Raw genomic sequence first — 6,991 nt, 5'->3', positions numbered from 1 at the left:
AAAAAAAGATGAAGAGCAACTCTTGCTCAGTCGGATAATGACAGGACGAGGGGGAATGGTTTTAAACTAAAAGAGGGGAGATTTAGACTAGACATTAGGAGGAAATTCTTCACTCAGAGGGTGGTGAGGCACTGAAACAGGTTGCCAAGAGAAGTTGTGAATGCCCTATCCCTGGAGGTGTTCAAGACCAGGTTGGATGAGGCCCTCAAAAATGTGACCTAGTGGGGGGCATCCCTGCTCATGGCAGGGGGTTGGAACTAGAGGGTCTTTGAAGTCCTTTCCAACCCAGGCCATTCTATGATGTTTTTATTTATTTATTTTTAAATCAGTAAGTACCATGACATCAGAAAGAATTGCGTATACTTTTAAAACAAAAGAATATGGCGTAGATATTGTAAATAGAAACAGACCTCCCTCTTTCTTCTCTCTCTCTTTTTTTTTTTTTTTTTTTTAATCCAATCTCATTAGGAATTCAAGAACTTGGTAGATGTCTCTGAACAGGACAGAGCAGAAAATGGTGAGCTGGAAGTACTAGGATTTTCTTTTCCATTCTTATGCATACATAAGCTTCTCCTTCTCATGGACTTCTTCCATAACTCATATAGCTCTGCACAGTCACATCTGGGGTACTAGGAAGTAAAACAGCTAGTTAGAAAAGGGAACTTGAAGAGTGAGGGAGACTATTGCTCGTATTCGGTTCTTTCTTTTCCACACCACAGAGTGGTGATACATTGTAAACACCACTAATTGAGGAGCATCTAAGCAGAGCCAAGGCAGAAAAAATTTCAACAGAATTTGTTTCTGTTATTCAAATATTTCCAATATGCATGTCTAGTCCATTGGAGGAGCAATTATTTGTTTACATAATATTAAAGGTCTTGCTTAGAAAAGACTGAAGTACTGTATAAACAAGCCTGGAAAAATGACATCCCTTTTCCCCAATTTCTTGAAAAAAAATATTGACTTTCGAGATGTAAAATGTGCATTCCCAGAATATTAAAGTTTTATCATGGCTTATGTAAATACAGCTCTGTATGTCTATTTTAATGCATTTGAGGTGATGCAAAATGTTTTTAACTTTAATTTTTTTATTTGAAATCTATTGGATTACGTCAGGCCTTTTTTTTTTTTTTTCCCCACTCATAAATTCAGTCTGTTGTTTTCCTTTGTGTTCACTATTAGTCCAACACAATATTGATTGTCACAGTCAATCTCTTTACGTCTTTAGAACCTGTAGGAATTTTTTCTCCTTATATATTGACTTTTTTTTTTTTTAATTATATAAAATGGTAAAGCAGAAGTTCAATAAATCTTCAAGCTATTCCTAAAAGAACAAAATACACATCACTTGTGATAAGTTGATTGTTTAAAAGATAGATGCATATGCTATTTGATTTTCTGTTCACTAGAGTTACTTTCTTTTTCCTTTCTTAACAAAAATAAAATAAATAAATAAAAATCTCTTCTTTTTATCTTATTGAAAAAGGAGAAAGGCGGTAAGAGTCTTTTTTTAGGAACACTTGACTGCCTCAATAGAAGCTGATTTTTCCACAACATCTGCCATGTTCTTATTTTGCCATGCTGAGCAGACATTTTTAAAAAGTAAATGCATAGCAAAACAGATTTTGCTAAACCTTAATTAGCATTTTTATAAAATATTTTACCCCTAGAATTTAATATAAGAACTCTTTATGGCATGACCAGTTTAGCCAACAGTGGCCAACAACAACAACAAAATAAGTAAATAAAATTAAATAAAAAATCCAAGGCACTCATGATGCTATATGGGTACCTCATGCAAACTGTCATTTTAAGCAGTACCTTTGGTGATGAAAAGAATATCTAAAGTATATTAAAATCATATTTTATAATATAATCATATTAAAATAATATGTTCTTAATGGATTATCAATTTAAATATATTTGTAATATACTTCAATTGCACTATAGAGTTAAGGTGATATGCTGAATTAAATAAGGAAATGAAGGATTATATTTTTAATTATTTTAATTTGAGAAAATGAACATTTTGCCAGAAATTGTAACTCAAACACACTGAAAAACTTTGTGATATAAAAACTTCAGTTACCTTCAGTGTTTCAATTTCAGTTCTGGTTAATGTCTGATAAATTGCTGAAATGGGGGAAAAAGTTTTCTTTCTACTGTTATGATAATGATACTAGCCATTTTAACTGACACAGTTTAAAATAACAAAGATAAGGAAAAGTGAAATCTATATATTCAGTTTATGAGTTATCATCAGATTGCATTATTCCTGACACTGAATGAATATTAAACATATTCCAGGAGTTCTATTAATAGTACATTAATTAAAAAAAGAAAAAAAAATGACATGGTTTATATCCTAGAACACATTTATAAAGATAGTGAAAAACTATATTTAATATTTGTTGAACTTCAATAAATTCTTCCTTAGTTGATATTTACTTCTTTAAAGTGTCTTAAGCATGAGGCATTATTATTATTATTATTATTATATTTTTTTCCTGAAAGTCTTTTTATAATGATATGGTAGACTTTCAAGGAATATCAGGGAAAAAAAAAAAAGTTTGAATCAGTTAATAAAATATAAAAAAATCCCAGTTCTGAATCTTTTGGAAAAGATAGATTTTTTTTTTTTTTTTAAAAGCTCTCTTCATCTTTGCATCCCTAAAAGAAATTATCTCCAAGGTAATTCTTTGTCTGGTGTACAGAAAAATTACATTCATTTTCTTCTATCAGTTCTATTTTAAAAAATACTTGCCTTTTATCTCTAAATTACTACTATTCCTCCCAGTGAGTTTCTCTTTCCTTCTAGAAATTGTCTAGATATACAATATATAACTGCTAGCTAGATTATTTGGTATCCAACTCTTAAGTGGTTACAGATCTTTTCCTAAATTTCTACAGATCACTCATGTTATTGACATTTTCAATACAGCTGTGGGTTGTGCTTCTATCACCACATCCATAAATATCAAGTACAACCACTGTTAACACTATGGGTTGCTTCAATTGAAACATCTAGGAGGTTTTTTGTTTTGTTTCCAAAGTCCATTGTTGTTGGCATGTGGTTTTTTGTTTGTTTGTTTTTTGGCTGATTGTGTTGGTTTGTTTTACCCCCCTCCACACACGCAGACACACACACACAATCACCATCAGTTGATTTCACATGAGGTCTCTGGAAAAAGGTAGTTCCTCTTCCTGACTCCACAGTACCTCTGGGGAACCACTGGAGTAGGAATAAGAGTTCTAAAGAGTCCTGGCATTCCCTGCAGTGGTAAAATGCCTTATTCAGCTGAAAGTTGTTATGAAATTTCTCTTTAATTAACCTTGCTCCCTACACTGGCAAATGCCTTATGCAACTGAAGGTTGTTCTGAAAGTTCTCTTTAATTAAGCTTACTCTCTTTGCAGGTCATTTAATACACATCACAGGTTCTCATTTATAGTTGTAGGATAATGAAAAAACAACAGTATCATAATAAGCAATCCCCTCCAAGAGTACTACATGCTTATTTCAGTGTTTCTAGCTTAAATTTTCACATGGTGAAATCCTATACCGGGTGCAAGAGTTTCTATCTTTGTTGAACTTCTCATCAGACCATTTACGTGGCCTGTTGAGAACCCCCTAAATGACAGCCCTACCTTCCAGCATGCTGACTATTCTTGCCACTTGAGCACAGCTAATGTTAGGTCAGATTGCTCAGGGCCTTCTGACAGAGGCTATAATATGTCACACACATATATAGGCTGTTTATTTGTTTTGTTTTATCCTTTAATGAGCTTAATATTTGAAAATATGGTTTGCAGGTCATATAAGACATTTGGAGGGCTCATCTGAAACCTTGCTTTGGTTCACAGTTCTTACGTTTTCATTTCATCCAAATAATTCTAGTATTTTATTGTATATTTGCTAACTAGGACCAAAACACTTTTCAATACATACGCTCTGGGGGAAGATGTAGGAAGCCTCAGAAAGCTAGCCTTACCTAGCTTCCAGAAATAAAGTTTCATCATAGAAATATTTCCAGCTGTTAGAATATGTTATCCAACAAAAGCTTATTATAAACAGGATGGTGAGTAACACACTTTACTGCAAGGGAAAGGATTGAAAAAGGAGAAAAAAGGTAAGCAGCCAAGTACCTCTTAGCCATTTGGTAACTGGGAAAACATAAAATATGATGTGTTCCATTTTTTGCCTAAACCTGCCAAGAATGTCCAAGCAGAAAATCATAAGCACTTTGAAGCTGGTGATATGATTTCCTTTTGATTCAGGTCACAGTGGTACAAGAGTCTGCAGGCATTTCTTCCCTTTCATTACTCATGTTTGATGTTATTTAGCTATTTAGTTACATTTAAGAAAAAAAAAAAAACATGGATCAAAGAGGAAACTAAATATATATTTTTTGCTAGGTGTGAACCAAATATTAATATATCTGTAATTGATTTATTTAAAGTATTGGTCTTATTCCTTCCTCCATTTCTACCTGTTTCTTTATTTTGTCTTCTGTTCTATGTCAGTGTTTCTTTTATTCCCAGTTCTATATATCTCACTTTTTTTTTTCTTCTGTATTTTCCTTGTTCCCAAGGGTAATTTTTATATTTGTTACATGAATTTCTCTCATACATAGAACTCATAATTGTACCTTGTTTTCTCTAACTCAGTCTGTTTAATCTTTGAAAGTATATACATACCTGATTTGGCATGTTTTGGAAGTTAGTAGAAATCATTCCGTTTCAAGTTAACAGGAAAATAGTTAGACTGAATTTCCATGAGCTCAGTCATCAAAGAATGGTGATACAGAAAGGATTCTGATCTTGCATTATAAATTCCAGGGACTCTGTTCCTTAACTGTCTTTTCAGTTCTTTTTGCAGTTCCACATGATATGCAGTGCAAACTTCTTAATATCAGAATTATTCTATCAGTATAATAACAATGATACAGGGGCATAGCAAAAGAGATTTTGCACGTTCTATAAATACAGAAGTCCAATTGGTATAGCTAGATATCAGAACTGCGCTTGTATGCACACCCAGTGCTCTTAGTCATTAATTACTTGGGTGGCCCAAGACCTGCCCAGCCAATCATCTGCAGATATGAGATTACAAACTAGCTTGAGACAATTGAGAGACTAGGTGACTGAATAGTGATTGAACTAGGTGATTTCACTCTTTCACTGTTTCTCATCTATTATCCGCTCAAGGGTGTTGAACGAGCTGGTGGATGTAATTACCAAGCCACTTTCCATCATCTATCAACAGTCATGGTCATTCAGAGAGGCCCTGGGTGACTGGAGACTTGCTAATGTGATGCCCACCTACAAGAAGGGTTGTAAGGAGGACCCAGGGAAATACAGGCCTATCAGCCTGATCTTGGTGCCAGGAAAGGTGATGGAACAGGTCATCTTGAATGCAGTCATGCAGCATATGTGGGACAAACAGGGGATCAGGCCCAGTCAGCCTGGGTTCATGAAAGGCAAGTCCTGCCTGACCGACCTCACCTCCTTCCATGGCCAGGTAACCTGCCTGGTGGATGAGGGAAAAGCTGCTGATGTAGTCTACCTAGGCTTCAGTAAGGCCTTTGACATGGTCTCCCATAGTACTCTCCTGGAGAAGCTGGCAGCCCATGGCTTGGATAGGTACGCACTTTGCTGGGTTAAAAACTGGCTGGACGGCCAGGCCCAGAGAATAGTGGTGAATGGAGTTAAATCCAGATGGTGAACAATCACGAGTGGTATTCCCCAAGGGTTAGTGTTGGGTCCCATCTTCTTTACTATCTTTATTGATGATTTGGACGAGGGATTTGAGTGTACCCTCAGTAAGTTTGCAGATGACACAAAGTTGGGGGGAAGTGTTGATCTACCAGAGGGTAGGAAGGGCCTGCAGAGGGACCTGGACAGGTTGCATGGATGGGCAGAGGCCAATGGGATAAGCTTCATGTGGCTAAGTGCCAGATCTTGCACTTTGGCCAAAACAACCCATGCAGCATTACAGGCTTGGAGGAGAGTGTCTGGATTGCCGTACAGAGGAAAAGGATCTGAGGGTGTTGGTTGATGCTCAATGTGAACATGAGCTGGCAGTGTGTCCAGGTGGCCAAGAAGACCAATGGTATCTTGGTTTGTATCAGGAATAGTGTAGCCAGCAGAATGAGGGAGGTGATTGTCCTTCTGATGAGGGGGCACCTCACCAGGTGATGCCACACCTCCAGTACTATTTTCAGTTTTAGGTCCCTCACTACAAAAGGGACATCGAGGCCCTGGAACATGTCCAGAGAAGGGCTACAAAGCTGGTGAAGGGCCTGGAACAAAAGTCCTATGAGGAGTGGCGGAGGGAACTGGGTTTATTTAGTCTGGAGAAGAGAAGGCTCAGGGGAGAGCTTCTTGCTCTCTACAGTTTCCTGAAAGAAATTTGTGGGGAGCTGGGGATTGGCCTCTTCTCACAGATAACTAGTGATAAGACTAGAGGGAATGGCCTCAAGTTGCACCGGGGCAGATTTAGGTTGGAGATAAGGAGAAATTTCTTCTCAGAAAGAGTGATCAGGCATTGGAATGTGTTGCTCAGGTAGGTGGAGGAGTCACCATCCCTGGGGGTGTTCAAGGAAAGGTTGGACCTGATGCTTAGAGGCATGGTTTAGTTGGTGATATTGGTGGTAGGGGGATAGTTGGACCAGATGATCTTGGAGGTCTTTTCCAACCTTAATGATTCTATGATTCTATGATCTGTAATATGATCAAATAAATGAGGACTTTACTCTTGTGTAACTTCTGATCCAAGTTTGTCAAAATAAATGTCAGGTTCAGAATTTGCAGGGATTTAGGGATAAAACAAGATGAAATCCCTAAAAGACTATGCATAAGATAAATATTAGTGTACAATAAGGAAAATTCCTTCACAAACATAGAAAACGAAAATATGAGTTCAGTCAGAACTCGTAGCTATTTGTAGTTGCAGATCTTCATTTCTCCCCAGTATTGTTATTTATACATTGA

The 6,991-nt window shown here is 36.7% G+C and overlaps 1 long non-coding RNA gene across 2 annotated transcripts; it reads right to left on the bottom strand.

The window, feature by feature from the left end:
- Positions 1-297: 297 nt before the first annotated feature.
- LOC308188302 lies at positions 298-4,716 on the bottom strand. 2 transcript variants are annotated; one of them, XR_013945374.1, is made up of 2 exons: positions 3,157-4,716; positions 298-629 (listed from the first exon to the last, which is right to left on the bottom strand). It is a non-coding gene; the product is annotated as an uncharacterized lncRNA (long non-coding RNA). The 2 variants fall into 2 exon arrangements; XR_013945375.1 differs by lacking the exon at positions 3,157-4,716 and adding an exon at positions 2,765-3,148.
- Positions 4,717-6,991: the final 2,275 nt, after the last annotated feature.

Source organism: Anser brachyrhynchus (genome assembly GCF_964034855.1).
Source record: "Anser brachyrhynchus genome assembly, chromosome: 1".
Lineage (NCBI taxonomy): Eukaryota > Metazoa > Chordata > Aves > Anseriformes > Anatidae > Anser > Anser brachyrhynchus.
Note: the sequence above shows the minus strand (reverse complement) of the source record. Positions and strands in the feature narration are given on the sequence as shown.